The sequence below is a fragment of the Microcaecilia unicolor genome, chromosome 5, assembly GCF_901765095.1.
Source record: "Microcaecilia unicolor chromosome 5, aMicUni1.1, whole genome shotgun sequence".
NCBI lineage: Eukaryota > Metazoa > Chordata > Amphibia > Gymnophiona > Siphonopidae > Microcaecilia > Microcaecilia unicolor.
This window is the reverse complement of record NC_044035.1, coordinates 224,208,065-224,229,409: the sequence shown is the minus strand read 5'-3', so window position 1 is coordinate 224,229,409 and position 21,345 is coordinate 224,208,065. Positions and strand designations below refer to the sequence as shown.

The window sequence follows — 21,345 nt, the reverse complement described above, 5'->3', positions numbered from 1 at the left end:
TCTGAACTCAAGACTTTCCCCTCAAAGACTTTCCTCCAAATATTTCCATTTTCCTTCTTTATCTCTCCCACTCTTCTAACTTTCATTTCTACTGGAACATATCTCATTGTATTAGGAAAACATGCCAGAACAGAGGCATATTATAGGGTACAGAGGATGGAAGTTGAAACAAGTACCTGTTCAAACATTCCATAAGTAGTAGGTAGTGATTTAAAACAAATTGAAAAAAGGTATTTTTTGTTTATGCAAACTTAATCAAGCTTTGGAATTTGACAAAGAATGTAATCGAGGCATCTAGTATACCTGGGTTTAAAAGGAGGTTGGCCAAGCTCCAGGAGGAAATCTCCACAAACAATTAAGCAGATGGACTTGGGGAAAGCAACAAGGTATTCATATCCTCTTTGGGAAGTTACCTTATGTTCAAGCCTATAGTCTGGGGGAGGGAGGTGGGTGAAAAGGGGGAAATCTGGGATGATGCCTACAACTTTGGGCATTACAGTCCTTTGGAAGTCACTATTTCATAAGGGCTGTAGTTTTCTCTGCGATATACTGGAAAGTCCAGTTCATCTCTCTTCAATCAAAATGGGGGAAAATAATTCCACACATGGCCCGCCCATGCTCCACCCTTGTATAATGCCCCCCTCCTTGAAGTTACGTGCTATAGCATATAGGCAACTACCTTATAGACTAGCATCTAGTGCACATTTACATGTAACCACCAATTAGTGGAGCCTATTTGTACTTCTAGGCACCAATTTATAGAATTACCTCCCAAAATGGCCCTTTCTCCAATGGCCAACAGTTCAATAGGTTATGAACTTTAAAGTGGCATCCTGGGTCAGACACTGATCCATCAAGCCCAACGTTCTTTCTCTGTCAGTGGCTAGTCTGAATCACTTGGAAGTATCTCGCAGATACTCATGAGAAGATAGTCACTATGCTAAATGCTAAATTGACATGTCCTCCAGAACTGCTTATTAAGAACTTTATCCTTACTGATAATTTCCTTTCCTTGAGTTTTGCTAGACTAGTCCTGACTGACAGATTATGTCCCTCTTATCAGTAGATGGAAGCAGAGACTCGAAGATTCCAATGACATCGGCATAATAGGTGATGAAGTTAGGAATACTCCCAGTATACTAATGCCAAAGCTATGAATTAACTTAAAGTACCTATATATACACGGGACCCATTATCAACTGGGGAACCCTCAACAGACCCCAGAACCTTAAAGAAAACTATGTATATGAACAGGAAAGGCAGGCCAAAGCTGCATACTACACAAGAGACTGTGTTCCTGGGTCCTGGATTGGTTAAGCAGTAGTCAAGGAAAATAAATTATCTGGTAAAGGTAAATTTAAATTTCTCCTGTCTTCTCATCCTGCTATACCAGTCCAGACTGACGAGATGTAGCAAAGCTTTATCCCATCAAGCAGGAGGAAGACATGGCATCCTGCTACACAACTCTGCTAAACACAATACCTCCTCTAGCCTGAGAATCAAGCTTGTAATGTTTCAGAAAAGAATGTAGAAAGGACCAAGTGGCTACTCTACAGATAGCCTCAGGGCTGATTATTTGAGCTTCCACACAAGAAGTCCACTGAGCTCTAGTCAAGTGAGCTCCGAGATCTGCTGTTACCTCTTTTTGACTGATGAAGTAAGTAAGCTGCTCCTATGGCCTCCTTAATTTAATGAGCAATGGTAGATTTTTAGGCTGTTTTGCCTTTGCTCAGCCCATGAAACTATATGAATAACCTATCTGACTTATTTGTGGCCTCCAAGTAACACAAGAAGGCTCTTGATACATCCAGTTTATGAACCATTCAGGAACAAAACCTGTCCGAGAAAGATGGAAGCATGAACACCTGAGTTAGATGAAAGGGAGATTGGGAGGGATCACCTTCAGAAAAAAGGATGGCATCATTCTAATGGAACTGAGTCAGCTGAAAGGTAAGGATCTCTGCAACAAAGCGACTGCAATATGGATAACTTTGAACATAAAACCACTAAAAAGACTATTTTCAATGACGAATCCTTCAGCAAAGAATGCTGCAAAGGCTCAAAGGGCAGCATGGAAAGAGTCCTGAGGAACAAAATGATGTCCCCAAGGAAGCACCAACCCCTGTGCTTAACTGCCAAAAAAAAAAAAACCCAGCCCAAATCTGGTTTAGTAGCTAGAGAGACCATCAATCCTACCTCTGAAACATATAAAAGAGCTGCCAGCTGAACCTTTACAGAAATTGGCTAGGTTCTGGTCAAAAGGCCCCATTGCAAAAAGGCCAAAATCAATAGTAGATTTGCATTCCTCTAAGATACCTTCTGCTCCATACTGCAAGCTTCAAAGGCTCGCTGGACAGATGCCAAAGTCATGGAAGACCTATGAGCCTCTAGCAAGGTTGCTACAAAAGAGGGATGGTAACCTCTACGCTTCAGGCACTCTCTCTCAAGGGCCAAGCCATAAGTCAAAAAAAGATCTGGATCCTTCATGAGGACCAGCCCTTACCATAGGAGTCACAGTTCCCTTGGAAATAGAACTGGGGACCCTGCCAGTAGCCAAACAAGCTTTACATAGCACAGCCGATGGGGCTAATCCTGTGCTACCTATTAGTACATGGATGCTTTGCCACTTTCTGGAGGACCTGCCCTATTAGGGGGCCACAAAAGGAATAGAGAGAGGTTCCACCTCTGACCAAGGCTACAGAAAGGCACAGAACCCTGCCAAACCCTGCTATTTCCTGTATCTGAACAAACATGGACAACTTCATATTCAGGATGGGTCCTATGAGGTTAAAATGAGGAATTCAGATTGCAATTTCATTTACATGTATAGTTATGTTTTTATACATTCACAAGTTTTATATCACCCCTGAAGCAGCCCCACTGGATAAAACATAGTCCTGTCAGGCATTCTTGTACCTGCTCTCTACAATAAAGGCTTTTAACTTCATCTTCCACATAGTACCTGTTATACTAATGTAATCAGAATCTTCTTCAAGTCTCTGCCTCTATCTGCTGATAGAAGGACATAACTCATCACTCTGGACTGGTGTAGCAGGATGATAAGGAATTCACTCTGCCTGTAGGGGTTGCTAGATGTGAATCTACTTGTACTATTAGTTATATTTATACAAAGATCTGTAGTTTGGCTTCTAGGAACTTAGCGCATCCTTCTGCCTCAAAGCTAGTCCATCAAGATTATTTTATGGGTAGACTAAGGACTCTTAAGTTATGATCCTGAAATCGAAGGCATGATATTCTGATGAAAGCAAAATATTTTTTTTACTTGCTGCCTGAGGAAACAAGATTTCAAAAATACAAGGAGTTACAGTCATTCGCACAGAGTGAACAGAGGACTTCTCCCAATATCACAGCCTAGGCTCTAGCCACTAGCACTTATCTTTTTCTAAAAGACTGGGGCAACATATACTGCTAAGTGTCATACAAATTCTCTGTGGGGGAAGAAAACAAGTAAGTCTCCTGTTGCCAGAAATGGAGCACTACTCGAAGGATCTGTGGGAAGCAAAATGAGCCAGTCACCAATCTTGCATGAAAAAGGACAATAAGTGAACCAGGGAAAAGAATGATTTTCAAAAGCATCAGAATAGATTACAAATTCCATGGATACTTTAACCTGTGGACTTTGTATCTATTCTCAAATTGAAAAAGTACAAGCTTACTTTCCCTGCGAAGAAGAGTACTCATGGAGATTTCTCTCTGCTCTTTGTGTCAATACTTTTCTCTTAAAAAAAAATACACAAATATACAAATCTAATCTATGTGCACTCTGTCCCTCCTCCAAACAACGCTGCCAAGATCACCTTCTTTTTACCCTGGGTAAGAACATCTGCACTGTTAATTGTCAAGCATACTTTTACCAGGGTAAGAGCTAAACGATTTTCTAGCAGCCGCTTTACCCAGGTAAATCAATATTTACCAGAGTAAATGGTTTACCCTCATAAGCACCTGCACTCACTAATCTAAAACACAGCAGGCCCAATAGTCAAAAAAAGCCAAGTCCCTATATTCCGGGTCCAGGTAAGGGTAAAGGGTCTTGGATTTGATATTCTACCTTACTGTGGTACAAACAAAGTGGCTTAGATAATTTATATGCAGGTACTTTCTCTGTCCCTAGTGGGCTCACAATCTAAGTTTTTGTACTTGGGGCAATGGATGGTTAAGTGACTTGCATAGAGTCACAAGGGGCTGCAGTGGGAATTAAACCCAGTCCCCCAGTTTCAGTCCACTACCCTATTAGGCTACTTATTTTACTTATTTTAAGTTGGATTCCTAAACGTCTGCCCCATTCAGTCAAATATAGGAAGTTTTAGCAAAAAACTCCCCTACATTTTGGAGCTTAAGATTTAGGCCTGCCATTCATTGTTAGATTTAAGAGCATAAATTCAGGGGCTAGTGCTAAAAATCAATGCTAAACTCCTCCTCCTCCCTCTCTAAATCTACTCTGTTGCCACCTACCATTTAAGCTCTTAAGTTTAGAAGTTTAGTGAAATTTTGAGCATAAAATTTAGGCACTCCTTCCTAGTAAAATTTTAAATAAGATTTAGGAGCATAAACATTTTGAATCTTTGCCTCAGCATTACATAAGCATTTTAAAAACCTTTCAGTCAGTATTCAGCCCATGACAGACCACCCTGGGGAAAATTGGCTCTGGATATTCAATGCCAGGCCATGTTCAGGCCCTGGCATTGAATATCTGGGGCTAATTCTACATGTGGTGGCCACTGGAGCTTGCAAGTCACAGCCAATATTCAGCCATGATCTGCATAAGATACTTATGTGGGCCTCAGCTGAATATTGGCTAGGACCCTCATAAGTACAAGCAGGTTCCCTCACTCTCTCTCCAATTCCTTCTCCCTGAAAATAAATTGTATGACAGCCTAAGCCCCTCCCCCACCCTTGTAGGTCTCACCTTTAATCTCCCTGGTGGTCTAGGGGGTCCTACAAGCAGAAGTGATACCCACTTGCTCCTGCCAGTTGTGGCTCCGGCTTCAAAATGGCCACTGCGATTCCTAGTGACAGTCTTGTGGCACTCATGAGATTACCGTTAGGTGTCATTGCGGCCATTTTGAGGCTGGAACTGCAACGGGTAGAAGTGAGTGTGCATTGTTCCTGCCCGTATGACCCCCCTAAACCACCAGGGAGATTTGAGGTAGGCCTGGGGCTTGATTCATCTTCGGAGAGGGGAGCATTGGACTGGGAGAAGGGGAGGGACCGAGAAACCCCAGCACTAGCCAATATTCAGACTGGTGCCCAGTTGAATCTGTGGCTAAGATTAGGACAGCTTTTTTGCTGTCCTAATTTTACCTGCTTACTTAACCAGTTAACCCGTTAGTGATGATACTCAGACCATTAAGTACTGGCCCCTCCTCCTATAGACTGTCCTGGCACTAACTGGACAGTGCAGAAGTGGTTAGTGCTGATATTCAGCAGTGCAATCCAGTTAAGTGCCACTGAATATCAGCGATTAGGTGGCCATAAGTGATTTAACTGGGCAGAAGGCTCCACTGCCAAGTTAAAAATCGCTTTGAATATTGGGCAGCATATTTTTAAAGGTTATTCATACACTTTTCTATTAGAATGCAAAGTAGGCAGTGTTGACATATAAATATCAAACATGTCTACCATAAGAACGTAAGTGTTGCCGTACTGGGACAGACTGAAGGTCCATCAAGCCCAGTATCCTGTTTCCAACAGTGGCCAATCCAGGTCACAAGTACCTGGATCCCAGAACAGTAAAATAGATTTTATACTGCTTATCCTAGAAATAAGCAATGGATTTTCCCAAGTCCATCTTAATAATGACTTTTGGACTTATCAAACCTTTTTTAAACCCTGCTAAGCTAACTGCTTTAACCACATTCTCTGGCAACGAATTCCAGAACTTAATTACATGTTGACTGAAGAAATATTTTCTCTGGTTTGTTTTGAATTTACTACTTAGTAACTTCATTGCGTGCCCCCTAGTCCTAGTATTTTTGGAAAGAGTAAACAAGTGATTCACCTCTATGCATTCCATTACACTCAGTATTTTGTAGACCTCTTATCATATCTCATCTCAGCCATCTATTCTCCAAACTGAAGAGCCCTAGCTGCTTTAGCCATTCCTCATAGGGAAGTTGTCCCATCCCCTTTATCTGTACCTTTTCTAATTCCGCTATACCTTTTTTGAGATAAAGTGACCAGAATTGCACACAGTATTCGAGGTGCGGTCACACCATACAGCGATACAAAAGCATTATAACATGTTCAAAATGTTCCAAACACATAGTACACTAGGTACAAAGACATGTTTCTGCTATTGAATTAAAGCATTTGTCATAAGCAGCATAAACAACACACAAATAAACTGAATGATTAAAAAGAAGAATCTGTTCTGAATCCTCTCTCTCACACTACTTGGGACTTGCCTCTTGAATAGTGAAGGAGCTACTACAGAACATGTAAGATCCATTGCCTCTAGATTTGCCCAGCACTGGAAAGGAAGAAGAACTCTTGATGAGCACTAAGCTTAGATATGATAGAGAAAACCACTCAGGCCCTAGGAAAAACATTACAGTGGGTTTAAGTGCTCTGTATGCTGCCAAGCTTCAGGGAACAAGTTGGGTTCCCACAGTAGTCAGAGCTGGTGGAGCAACAAGCAGAGGCAGGCTCATGCAGGTCAGTACATCTAAACATGTCTAACAGGCATGTATTTACTCTTTTGTGTGTAGTCAGGGCACCGATGTGTTGGGGCTGAACGTAACCCCAGGGATGGGTACACACATTGTTGTTTGTGGCTTTAATATTAAAATGTCCTCCAAAATCCTCTCCCAAAGCACACAGAACAAATACAAAAAATATAAGGAACCCCTGACGGCTGGTTGTATAATCTGTGATTAGTCTGGACAAGCTCACAAACACACCAAAACTGGCTCAGGAAGGCTTTTATGGATTACACTAAGACTCCCATTTATTTGGTCCTCCCCACAGTCACAAAAAAATATTGTTTTTATAGCATGAGGCATAAAGTCCAGAAAAAAACAAAGTAAAGTGATATTTATAGCTCTTGATCTGGTCTCTTACTTCTTCACTGGCAGGTGGTTTTGAACCCTCCCTCTGCCCCTTTGTGAGTGCCTTTTCAGTCTCAGGACTTTTAGCAGTCCCAATCTCCTCCTTGCTACTTCAATGTGTTGTCAGATTTTAGGGCCTGAGCAAGTCCCTCTCCCACTCTTCTCAGCCTGCACAGTCTTTCAGCACTTAGAAGAAAACATCCCTCCTCTCTTCTTTACAACTTAATGCTCCTTGCTCATTAGCATATGCTCCTCAAGCTCAGCCTCTCTGAACTAGGCAAGTTAGGACAGGACGGTTCCATCACCTATCAGACAGGCTTTCAAACATGTACTCACACTGCTTCTGGGGTCCAATCCTTTCCCTCAACTTGGATGTGGAACAGGTGGAAGCACCTCTCTATACTTCTCGAAGAGGATAGGACATAGAAACCTCCAATGATCCCTCCTTTCTTCTCTTTAAAAGGCACATTGAGGCATATTTTCAAAGCACTTAGCCTTGTGTCCTAGAGTTCCACTTGACTTTCATACTGTCTGCACTCCTATCAATCCTGTCCAGCACTGTCCCTCTGCTTCCTCCATGCTCAGCATCTCTTCTCTGTGTCCCCATCAGTTCTCATGTCCAGCTCCTCCCATCTCTTCCCTTCCCCCCCCCCCCCCCCCACCTCAGGGCCAGCATTTCTTCCTCTCTCTCTCCCCTCCCCCAACATCTCTGCCCCTCTCAAACCCCATGTCCAATCTTATTTTCTCTCTCCCACACCCTTCCCTCTTTTCCCACTTCCCCATCTGGCATCTTTCTTTTGCTCCATTCCCTCTCTCTCCTCTCCACGTCCTTCAAACTTTCAGTGCGTCACTGGCAGCAGCAAAGAAGACAGGCTGCCTACTATAGCCAGCCCTGAGACCATTTTTCTGCCATGTCCCACCCTCCTCTGATATAAGGCTCTGGGGGCTGGCCAGAGGCAGTCTGTCTTCATTGCTGCTACTGCCATTGACCCCCAGCAAGATTGGAAGAAAAGGATAGAGAAAGATGCAAAACACGTGGGAGGGGAACAGGATCGAACTGAGAGCTGTGAATGGTGCAGCCATATGGGGCACAAGGGAGGTGGGGAGTCAAAACTGCCCACTGTCTCATGGGCGTAGACTGGGGGGGGGCGAGGGGGGGCAATGCCCCCCCAAACGCAGGGCCGGCAACAGGCAGCTCTCCCTTCACCCCACCCTCTCCTCCTCCCCTGGCCCCCCCGTGAGCCGGCTCTCCTCCCTCCCTCCGTATCCGTCCCTCACCGACCTGATCTTCGAATCCTTTGCCTGCCCGCTAGCGCTCTCTCCCCTGCTGGTTCGCGCTTTAAAAATGGCCGCCGAGACTTTCAGAGGCGGCCTCGCGAGAAGTCTCGGCGGCCATTTTGAAGCGTGAACCGGCAGTGGGGAGTCAGCGCTAGCGGGCCGGGCAGATGAAAAATTCGAAGATCGTTGGTGAGGGACGGATCCGGAGGGAGGGAGGAGAACTGGCTCGCTCTAGTGGATGGAGGGCAGGGGAAAAGAGGGCCACTGGGTATGGGGGCAGGGGAGAGGAGGGTCACTACTGGACTGAGTGGATGGAGGGCAGGGGAAAGGAGGGCCACTGGGCATGGGGGCAGGGGAGAGGAGGGTCACTACTGGACTGAGTGGATGGAGGGCAGGGGAAAGGAGGGCCACTGGTTATGGGGACAGGGGAGAGGAGGGTCACTGTTGGACTGGGTGGATGGAGGGCAGGGGAGAGAAAAGAAATGCTGGACATGGATGGAGGGGAGGAAAGAGTGAGGAAGGAGATGAGATGAGGGAAAAGGAAGAGAGGAGAAAAACTGCACATGGATGAAGAAAATAGGCAGAAGCTGAGGACCAGAAATGAAGAAGAAAGGAAGAAAGAAATAAATGGAAAGGAAGCCCTGGAAACGGAGTTAAGAGGACAGATAGCAGCAGAATCAGATACTGCACCAGCATGATCAGAAAAACAGTCACCAGACAACAAAGGTAGAAAAAAATCATTTTATTTTCATTATAGTGTTTGCATTATGTTCACTTTGAGAATCAGGTGCTCAACATTAAAAGTTTATATTTACTTATTTATACCCCCCCCCCCCCCCCCCCCAGGCTCTCTCCCCGGCTATAGCCAGCTCTGCAATTTGGGGGGGGCGCAGAGGGGGACTGGGGGGAGAGCCTGTTAAACATTTGCCAGCACACCACTGCCTGTCGCCAAACCCGCTGCCTCTCTGATTCAGTGGCTATCCATTGGCAAACGAACACTGGTTATTCCCAAAAAAGCCAGCTCTTGCTCCCTTCCTTCCTCCATATTAGCATAATTTGCATATACATATATGCAAATGAATATGCTAATATGCCCCGCCCCTTCCTTTGCCCCCCCCCCAAATGAAACAGTCAAACTACGCCTATGCACTGTCTCCTTTTTGCTGTGCAGGAGGAAGGGGGTGCAGGAAGAACACACATGAGAGAAGAGCACTTCAGCTTGTGAACTAGAAAAGAGGGCCTAATGCTTGTGATTTGACAAGCCTGCATTTTCCTTCTTACTGGACTCTGGAGGTTGGGGGAAGGGGAGGAAAGCCAAGGCTTTTTTATACTTCCTGTTAACTCCTGAGAATCTACTGCTGTTGTTGGATACTTCTGCAGAACAGACCACTCCTTCATTAGCTTGACTGGCACTTCTCTGGAGCAGAGAACAAGAATGTTCCTCCTGCTACCAAACAGGCAGGTAACATTGCAAAATCCTGCTACATGTGTAAAGTAGGTCAGTAGAAGGTCCTTCTGGCAAATATACTAATGGAAAAATGAATATAGCTTCTAAATATTCCAGAAAAAATTTCCCTGGTGAACCAAAGAAACGTCTATAGCAGGAGTTTTTAGTGCTATCCTATTTTAAATGGTGTTTTCTCTCTTTAGTTTATTTTATTGTACGCTACTGACTTGTTTTTGGGTGTTCAGACTGAGCTGGTCAAAGCACAGCAGTGGTTTTCAAATTTTATCCTGAAGAGCTCCAACCAGGTCTTGCTGTACAAGATCAAAACGGACCAAGACCAACGATGGCCAGCGTTTCATCTAGCTGCTTCAGGGTCTGGCCTTCGTTGGTCTGGGTCCGTTTTGATGTTGGAGAAAGGAATGACAATACAGCTAAGTACTATTTAACACAAAATTGAAGAATACTTTTGTATGCTGTCACTTTGCAAGGAGGTTTTTTGCCAATGATGAAGCAGTCCTGCTCCTGTGGTTTCTTTTAGCCGGGAGCTTCTTGAGGCTTTTTCCTCCTTATTTCCAATTATACTGCCCAGAACTGAGCGTTAACAGAGAATTATTTTTGTTTTAGTTTGTGTGTATTTGCATGCACTAATGTTGCACTCACCACCCACTTTTGTAGTTGGTAAGGGCTCTTGCAATATCCATTCGCTAACCATTTTATTTAAAACTAGTAAAAAAGGCCCGTTTCTGTAGGCAAGGAAACGGGCCTTAGGCAGGCAATTCCCCCCCCCCCCCATGGTACGGCCCCCTCAAACCCCCCTTCCGCGAACCTGTCGTTCCCCCCCCCCCCGCCAGCGAAAACTGCCGCCACCGCCGCTGTTGTGCTACCTTCCCTTCCCGTAGGTTCCTCAATCATCTTCTTAGAAAGTTTAACTCCGTGTGTCTGACTTCAGACGCACGGAGTTAATCTTTCTAAGAAGATGATTGAGGAACCCACCCGAAGGTAGTGCACAACAGCGGCGGGAGGGGTGTGTGGTTTTCGGCGTTCCAGGGGGGGGGGGGAATCGACAGGTTCGCGGGAGGGGGTGGGTGACAGCTGATTCCGAGGCAGTCAGCCTTGGAATCAGCTGTGTTGATGTCAGTGACGTCCGTGCATGTCTGCCTCGCAGACCACTTGCAGCCAGGGAGCCACGGGCCCAAGCATAGAACGTTAGAGGTGAGAATTATCTAATATAATAAAATGCACCGTGAACGTTCTAATGAGGACAACGTTCTGAAGTCACTAAAACACTCCCTGAAGGCTGAAGGGTTCGTGGCGTTCGTGGTGTGAAGCCAGCCAGGCTGCCAGCCGTCTCTGCCCCGCCCTCGTGTCAAACGTCATGACGTCGACGGCGCAAAAAAAAAAAACGCAGCGTCAGGGAAGGAGGCGGCGCTCCCGACGTCTCTAGCCTTCCCTTCGCTGTGTTCCGCCTTCTTCTGACGTCAAGGATGACGTCAGAAGAAGGTGGAACACAACGAAGGGAAGGCTAGACGTCGGGAGCGCCGCCTCCTTCCCTGACACTGCGCTGCCAGAACCGCCGCCACGGAGGTAAATTTAAAAAAAAAAAAAAAGGGATGTAGGGGGAAGAGAAGAGGGTGGGCAGTTGAACAATGGGAGCGGGAGGGCAGAGGAGAAACGACAGCAAGGATGCGAAGGGGGGGGGAAGAAGGGGGCGGGACATGCTGGGACTTGGGAGACAGAAGAGCATGGATGCGAGGGGGGGTCATGGAAGGGAGAGAGGGGAATTGCTGGAAAAGGATGAATGGAGGGGGCAGGGGACAGAGAAGCATGGATGGGCATGGATTGAGATGGCAGGGCTCAGGGAGAGAGGGGAATTGCTGGAAAGTGATGAATGGAGGGGGCAGGGGACAGAGAAGCATGGATGGGCATGGATTGAGATGGCAGGGCTCAGGGAGAGAGGGAAATTGCTGGAAAAAGGATGAATGGAGGGGGCAGGGGACAGAGAAGCATGGATGGGCATGGATTGAGATGGCAGGGCTCAGGGAGAGAGGGGAATTGCTGGAAAATGATGAATGGAGGGGGCAGGGGACAGAGAAGCATGGATGGGCATGGATTGAGATGGCAGGGCTCAGGGAGAGAGGGAAATTGCTGGAAAAGGATGAATGGAGGGGGCAGGGGACAGATGGGCATGGATTGGGAGGGCAAGGCTCACACTCTCTCTCTCATATACAATGTCTTTCTGACTCTCACTCTCACACACTCTGTCTCACAATGTATCACATTCACTCTCTATGTGCCACACAGTCACTCACACACTCGCTTGGTCTCATACACTCACTCTCACAGAGAATCTGTGTCTCACACACACACACACACTCTCACACTGTGTCTCACATACACACTTGCACACACTCTCATTCTCACACACACACTCTCACAAACACACTCACACCCAGACTCACGCTCTCTCTCACACACACACACTCACACTTTCACTCTGACTCTCACACAGTCACTCTCACATACACTCTCCCAAACATACACACTCCGATGAAAACCTTGCTAGCGCCCGTTTCATTTGTGTCAGAAACGGGCCTTTTTTACTAGTTATATAGGATTTCCATCTTCAGTAAAGTGGTGTGGTAGCTGTGTTAGTCCACTTATAAAGGTAGTAAACAGAAATAAGAAAACAGCAAGAAGAGTCGCCCCCCCCTCGAAAAAAAATAAAAAGTTTGTAGCATATGATTAGCCCATTTTTTTTGCTGCATTAAGCGCATGTTTGCGCCTAATGTGGCTTAGTGAAAGGGCCCCTAAATTTTTTAAGCTACACTATGAAATGAACAATATTTGTGTGTTACATTTGTATCCTCAATGTGGCTTACACTGTTCCGGAGAGGTGGATTACAGACTCCAGAGTAGATGAGTCTGTAATCCACATCAAGGATACAAATATATATATATATATATATATATATATATATATATATATATATATATATATATATGTATGTATATGTATATATGACAGAGAGAGAGAGATGGAATGCACATCCCAGTTTGATTGTAGACTCAGGATTTCCCCTGGGTCAGCCAGGGCTCAGGATACTGTAGAGGTAGTTACATTAGCCCCAGGGGAGGGTGGAGAATGAATCAGTGATCATACTACAGAGTTCTGGAAGAAACCTAGTGCAATACCCCCCCCCCCCCCCCCCCCCATCACCACCACCACAACCACCACAAGGGCTATCTTACACTAACAGGACTAAAACTAAGATGGAATGGAATGGAACATAAAAAAAAAAAAGTGGAAAAAATCCCTAGGTATTTGTAAATGAAGGCCTACGATGTCAGAACACATCCCAGTTCTGAATGAAGCCCCAAGAGGGAAGGAAACTACCAGGTAAAATAAAAAATTAAAAAAATTATATATATATATATATATATATATATATATATATATACACACATATACATACACACACGTACAGATATATACACACACACACACTATATTTAAGCATGTAAGCATGAAAACATAACACCATCAGATGTTGTAGCCCTGTCCCTAGCCTTCCTCGAGTTTTAGTGTCTGCCCTCAACGTGTTCCAGGCAGTTTTCCCTCCATCCATATCCTGCATTTCTCCACACTCCCCTCCATCCATGCGCATCCTCTTCCTGTCTTCCTTCCCCTCCATCCATGTCCAGCATTTCTCCTCTCTCCCTTCCCCACCATCCATGTGCATCTCCTTTGTCTTTCCTTCCCTCCATCCTTGTCCAACATTTCTCCTCTCTTCCCTGCCCTCCATCAATGTGCATCTCCTTCCTGACTTCTCTCCCCTCCATCCATCCGTCCAGCAACTCTCCATTATCCCCTGCCCTCTCCTCCATCCATCCATATCCAGCAAATTTCCTCTCTCCCCTTTCCCCTCCATCCATCCATGTCCAGCAATTGTCCTCTGTCCCCTGTCTCCTCCATTCATCCATCCATGTTCAGCAATTCTCCTCTCTCCCATGCTCTCCCCCTCCATCCATCCACGTCCAGTAACTCTCCATTCTCCCCTTCCCCCTCCTCCATCCATATCCAGCAAATTTCCTCTCTCCCCTTTCCCCTCCATCCATCCATGTCCAGCAATTCTCCCTCCTTCCCCTGCCCTCCTCTCCATCCATCCATCCATGTCCAGCAACTCTCCATTCTCCACTGCCTTGTCCTCCATCCATCTCCAGCAAATTTCCTCTCTCCCCTGTTCCCTCCATCAATCCTTGTTGTCCAGCAATTCTCCTCTCTCCCCTGCCCATTCTGTTTCTTTCCATCCCCTTCCGCATTCTATCCAGCGTCTTCCCCCTCTTCTCTCCCCCTTCGCAGCATCTCCCATCTCTCTCTTTCTCTCTCCTACTGGCAGCCTGGAGGAACGGCTGCGCGGGGGGGAGTGGAAACAGAGATTTACCAAATGGCTTCCTTCCTTACAGTGGACTAGATAGGCTGGCTCACTTCCACTCCACTCTCTAGTACTGAAGTTGCAGTGGCGAACTGGTGGGCGGCGGTAGTAAAAGCAGCAAACAGGCAGGCTTGACTCCGTCCTTCGCTTCCCTGCCCTCTCAGCGTCCCACCTGCCTGAAAGGAAATGACATCAGAGGAAGGCGGGACGCAAAGAGGGCAGGGAAACGAAGGATGGAGTCGAGCCTGCCTGCCTGCTGCTTTTACTACTGCCGCCCGCCAGTACCGGCACAAAAAAAGCACTGGGTAAGACTAAGTCATTTTGGGGGGCAATGCCCCCCTCGCCCCCCCCCCCCCAAACTACATCCATAGTCTGTTCATCCTGGCCAGGCGGAAGGTAGTACACTCCTATCACTATCCTTTTCCCTTTTATATGTGGAATTTCAATCCATAAGGATTCCAAGATGTGTTTTGTTTCCTGTAGAATTTTCAATCTATTTGATTCAAGGCCTTCCTTAACATACAATGCTACCCCTCCCACCATCCACCCTATGATATAATTTGTATGACTGTGTCCCACTGGTTATCCTCCTTCCACCAGGTCTCAGAGATTCCTATTATATGTGTTATCTCTGCAATATTTTATACCATACATTGTAAGCCATCATCTCTGTGATACTTTGTACTGTACATTGTAAGCCGCACTGAACCTGCTACTGAGCGTGAAAGAGCGGGGTATAAATGCTACAAATAAATAAATAAATATCTAATTTTTCCATTTAATGCAATATATTCTAACTCTTCCATCTTAATTCTTAGGCTTCTGGCATTCGCATACAGATATTTCAAACTATGTTTGTTGTTCCTATTTATATCATACTCAGTACTTGACTATTAAATTGCAATCTTTTGTCTGATTTTTATTTAAGGACACCCGATTGTTGGGCAGACTGGATGGACCGTGCAGGTCTTTATCTGCCGTCATTTACTATGTTACTAGATGTATGGTAGCAAATTGCGTGCAGTCATATTTTGCAGATGGCCTCCTCCTTCCCAGGTAGCAATCCACTAGTCATTCTTCTCTCACTTTGTAGTCTTTCCCACCAGGCAGGCAGCGCCAGCCTTTAACGAGGAGAGGCATGCTTTAATTACAGGATGGGCTTTAAGGACTAACTCTGCAGCAATGGGAGGTACACACTGCCTGTCTGACTCATTGCCTGGGCGCACCTGCTAAGCAGTATTGAATCACTACCCTTCACTTTGCTTTGGATGTCTGCCTCTTTAAAGCCACAGTAAAGTGCACCAGAGCAGGTAAACCATGTCTGTAAGAATGAATTAGACACCAAGTTTTCCAAGAATGTCTTTATGAAATTTAAGTATTGATTTTATCAGGTCAGCATCACTGACAAAGAGGGAAAGGAATAAGCAGATATCATCAGAAAATGCAACTACTACTTATAACTTGCCTCTAGTGTTACCAAGCCCAGGCTACAGCGGTGCAGCACACAACATCCTTCTACAATTTTAAATGAAACTTTATAGTGGGATATTGATCGTTTTAGTGTAGGACAATGCAAGTAACATCACCACATCAACACAATATATGAGAAAAACTTACTCAAATGACCTGGGCCCTCACTGATCCTGGGAGAATTCCATAGGGTAGATAGTGGGGTTCCCCAGGAGTCTATGCTGGGACCGCTGCTTTTTAACATATTTATAAATGATCTAGGGATGGGAGTAACTAGTGAGGTAATTAAATTTGCTGATGACACAAAGTTACTCAAAATTGTTAAATCGCGGGAGGATTGTGAAAAATTACAAGCGGACCTTACGAGACTGGGCGTCCAAATGGCAGATGACGTTTAATGTGAGCAAGTGCAAAGTGATGCATGTGGGAAAGAGGAACCCGAATTATAGCTATGTCATGCAAGGTTCCACGTTAGGAGTCACAGACCAAGAAAGGGATCTAAGTGTCCTCATCGATGATACGTTGAAACCTTCTGCTCAGTGTGCTGCTGCGGCTAAGAAAGCAAATAGAATGTTAGGTATTATTAGAAAAGGAATGGAAAACAAAAATGAGGATGTTATAATGCCTTTGTATTACACCATGGTGCAACCGCACCTCGAATATTGTGTTCAATTCTGGTCGCCACATCTCAAAAAAGATATAATGGAATTAGAAAAGGTGCAGAGAAGGGCGACGAAAATGATAAAGGGGATGGGACGACTTCCCTATGAGGAAAGGCTAAAGTGGCTAGGGCTCTTCAGCTTGGAGAAAAGGTGGCTGAGGGGAGATATGATAGAGGTCTATAAAATAATGAGTGGAGCTGAACGGGTAGATGTGAAGTGTCTGTTCACACTTTCCAAAAATACTAGGACTAGGGGGCATGCGATGAACCTACAATTTACTAAATTTAAAACAAATCGGAGAAACTTTCTCTTCACTCAACGTGTAATTAAACTCTTGAATTCGTTGCCAGAGAATGTGGTAAAGGTGCTTAGCTTAGCAGAGTTTTAAAAAGGTTTGGACGGCTTCCTAAAGGAAAAGTCCATAGACCGTTATTAAATGGACTTGGGGAAAATCCACTATTTCTGGGATAAGCAGTATAAAATGTTTTGTACATTTTTGGGATCTTGCCAGGTATTTGTGACCTGGATTGGCCACTGTTGGAAGCAGGATGCTGGGCTCAATGGACCTTTGGTCTTTCCCAGTATGGCAATACTTATGTACTTATGGATTTTGCTTACACCTTTTTCAGTAGTAGCTCAAGATGAGTTACATTCAGGTACACTAGGTATCAGATATTCCTAGAAGCTCTCCATGTAAGCTGTACGGAAGCCCCTAGGTCATATGAACAACCCATATCAACTGGCAAATAAGAGATGTAGTAATATATTGTACTTCTGAGTTATGTTGCCAGAAATCAACTGTGCATGAGACATGCAACTTCCAATTCAATGTTCTAGCCAGATTTTGATTAATATGATGACTCTGACTCTCAGCTGTACTTTGCCTTAGGAGGTTCTCACAACACGCATACAGGAGGGGCATATGAGGGAAAATAAGGAAACACTGTAAAAACACCATGACTATTCCCCTCACCCCTGCCAAGCAACACTGTAGCCTACTCACTGTAAAATTCAACTCTGTAATGACACGAAAAAGGTAGCAAAAACCAAACCAAGTTCCATGGAGAACTGATAAAGTTTACTTTCCGGAACAGACCTCAAGATGCAAATGTGTGTGGATCCCCAAAAACATCCTGTCAGGATCCTCTTGGACCTATGACATTCTAAAAATTTGGTGTGGATAGGACACAAGCACAAAAAGGTTATTGGGGAGTGGTATGGACACATATATGGTAACCTCAACTATCATACTTAAGTGTCTTTTCACAAATGCATGGTAGTGTTTTTAGCGTGCACTAAATGCTAGAGACGCCCATACATGGGCATCTCTAGCATTTATTGCATGCTAAAAACACTACCACGCCTTTGTAAAAACCCCCTTAATGTACCACCTAATAACCTCTAACAGTTCACAATATAACTAAAATACTTAAAATAATAGTTGTTGGATTTGTCAGGTTCACTAGTCCAAATGAACCTATCAAAATAAATAAAACAGATCCAAACAGACCCCATCAGTCATGGGAAGGCCAAGCTAAACAACCTTCTCTTCAGCTGCTTCTGGAACGTCAAATTCTGTTCAAGTTAAAATGAAAACTGAAGTTTATTCCAAAAGATTAAGGCAGTACAGCTAAAAGCTGAACTACTTTTGAAACCTGCCTAGCCAAAACAACATAAGGAACATCTAACATATTTAATTGGGATGAATGTAAAATAAATCCAGGCACATAAGATGACAAGACTAAAGAGAGGGCCTGGACAACATTTGGTGAAGACATTTCAAAACTGGCATTATAGTTTTAAAAACTTATCCCTCATTGGTAGCCAATGTAACTTAAAAAAAAATTGGAGTAACATGATCCATTGGACATAGCTCCCACCAGTATTCTAGCAGCTGTATTTTGCAAAAGCTGTAATCTATGCAATGTGTAGTTTGGGGAAGCCTGAATTATAGTAAACAGCTCTAATGAAAGCTTGTAGAATAGTCTCACCTCATCTGGGTCTAAATAAGGTTAAAACTCTCTAATCTTATGTAGATACACAAAAGCTAGACATATTACAGAAGACACATGGAGTATGTCTACTAAAGGGAATTAATTGTGGGAAATGTTATCAGATTTAAAAATAGCGGTCCAGGAAATAAGATCCATATGGGATTGGCAGGGTGGTCACATAAAAGAGGATATCTGAAGCCCGCCCATCTAATGTATGTTGGAGTGAAGGAGTAGCCTAATGATTATTTAAAATATTTCTAGGTGGATTACAATAACACATGCATAAAATCACTAAAGAATACAAGCATAGATGCAACAGTCCGAGAAAAAAAGAAAAGCAAAGGAGCAGATCAGAAGAAAAATCCTACATTTAAAATATAAGATTTTCTTCAGATCTGCTCTTTTGCTTTTACCGCACTGGATCTTGCAGATCATCTGCACTATTGGTTTTTATTGTTGTTGTTGTTTTTTTTTTTGGGGGGGGGGGGGGAGGAAGACAACTGATTTTTCCCCATTTATAATACTGATGCCATTTAGCTGCTGAAGGTATTTGTACATACATTAGAAAGTATTTCTCTTAGTAATACACATAGCATTAAAGGCAGAATTACCCCATGGCTTCACGTCACAAACAGGCCAAGGCAAGCTTTATCTACCTTCATGCTTGCGTGGGCCTACACTCCTCCCTTCCTGTAGCAAATCAAACTTACATGTTCTTACATGCAGCAGAATAAAGGTAAGACTGGCTCGTCTAGTCTCTTTTGGTAATAATTGAAGGATTTTACATTTCTTCACAATAGTGTTGCGAGACAATGGCCAACATTAACAGTGCCAGAGAACATTACAATGTACCTTGGCCTCACTGAAACTTCAACTAAAAAATAAAATGTAATTTTTAAAATTTTAAAAGGCAAAATCTCTTGTTTTTTTCACTCTCCCACCCCTGGCAGAGTGATCTCTACCACACTCTTCCCTGAACTCCCCAAATTTTAGGACATTATTCCATGTGTCATCCGCTGAAAATTTTCAGGACACCTCCCAAGTGTTTCTGGTGGACATTTGTCATCTTGTGCCTCAACACAACTGAGATATGCATCAAAATCATCTTGTGTTCTCCATGGGTTTTTCCTTTTCAAAAAACACACACTGATCTTACAAACATTATGTAATGTGTTGACAATTTAAAAGTAGCATACTATGCTATACTTTGTGCTGTTTGAATATTTTTACTGCTGTAATTTTCTATTATCTATGTTCAACATATTTTTGCTGTAAACTGCCTTGGGTAAAATTTCTTCAAGAAAGCAACATATAAATCTGAATGAATTTTCTGCAATATCCTCTCCTTCAAAATCTTAATTTTTAAATATATAACTGCCCCCTTTACAAAGAATGCTAGCAGCTGCTGCGTGGTAACAACGGCACAGCCCATTCACTTTGGGTTGTGTTGGCATTACCGCAAAGGCAGCTGCTAGCGTGGCTTTGTAAGAAAGAAAGGGGGGTAAGAGTGGTAATTTTTTCTATTTTCTTGTATGGTCATCTATCTTAAGAGACAACTCGATGCAGTCAGAACATATATTGCCAGTGGCTGCAGCCTTGCAATGTGCAAGTTAGCCCCAGAGGGTGGCTTAAAAGACTTATAAAAAGAAAAAGCAAGGGTTTTGATGGATGGATGAGGCAAAACACCCTAGGGATTTTGCTGGAATGATTCTCAAAATGCTAACACTCCAAAAAATGTATACACAAGACAAAGAAAAAAAAAAGGCAAAAGTAAAAGAGCAAAAACAGTACTGTACCTGAATGTAACTCACCTTGAGCCACATCCAAATATATAAAACTAGTAAAAAAAGGCCCGTTTCTGTCAGAAATGAAACGGGCGCTAGCAAGGTTTTCCTCGGAGTGTATGTTTGAGAGACAGAGAGAGAGTGTGTGTGTGTGTGTGAGAGATGGAGAGTGTGTCAGAGACAGTGTATGTGATAGAGTGAGAGTGTGTGTACGCCCCCTCCCCCCTCCCTTTACGGTCTGAGGCCCCCCTTCCACCCCCACCTTTCTGGTACTAGGACACCCCTCATCCTCTTCCTGCAGCCACCCCTGTCCAGCAACCCTCCTGCCCCCTGCCCCCCTGTCCACCAACCCTCCCCTCCCCCCCGCTGCAGCCACCCATGTCCAGCGACCGTCCTCTCCCTTGCTCCCCTGCAGCCAGCCATGTCCTGCAACCCTCCTCTCCCCTGCCCCCTTGCAGCCACCCATGTCCAGCGGCGACCCTCCTCTCCCCCTGCCCCCCCTTGCAGCCATCCATTTCCAGCGGCGACCCTCCTCTCACCCTGCCCCCCCTGCAGCCACCCATGTCCAGCGACCCTGCTCTCCCCCTGCCCCCCCTCCAGCCACCCATGTCCAGCAACCCTGCTCTCTCACTTGCTCCTCCTTCATCCACCCTGTGTAACGAAATCTTTGGGGCAGGCAGGAAAGATTCACGGTCCTGCCTGCCGCTGCTGGCGCTGGTGCTCCCCTGCTGCTGGATTGCTGTTCAAAATGGCCGCCGAGACTTCCAATGGCGGTCTCGCGAGACTTCTGCTGAAGTCTTGGAGGCCACCCTTGTAAGTATTGGCGGCCATTTTGAACAGCGATCCGGCAGCGGGGAGCGTCAGCGCCTGCAGCGGGCAGGCAGGACTGGGGATCTTTCCTGCCTGCCCCGAAGAATTTGTTACACAACATGGGTGGATGAAGGAGGGGCAGGTGAGAGATCAGGGTCACTGGACATGGGTGGCTGCAGGGGGGCAGGGGGAAAGGAGGGTCGTTGTTTAATGCTCCACTCCCTGTCACTTGGAATCAGCTGTTAGTGACGTCAGCCTGGCTTCGGAGCCTAGCTCAAGAAGGAGGCACGGACACAGGCAGTTCTCGATTAGAACGTTGGTGGTGAGAATTATTATATAGGATAGATAGCAAGGCTCTGCTGTTGCTGCCATCCAGCTATCACGCAATCTTCAACTGACT

At 44.8% G+C, this 21,345-nt stretch overlaps 1 protein-coding gene across 2 annotated transcripts in view; it reads right to left on the bottom strand.

The window, feature by feature from the left end:
• Positions 1-21,345, bottom strand: part of RIPK4 (receptor interacting serine/threonine kinase 4) — a 63,890-nt gene that overhangs the window by 16,512 nt on the left and 26,033 nt on the right. The window lies entirely within an intron of this gene.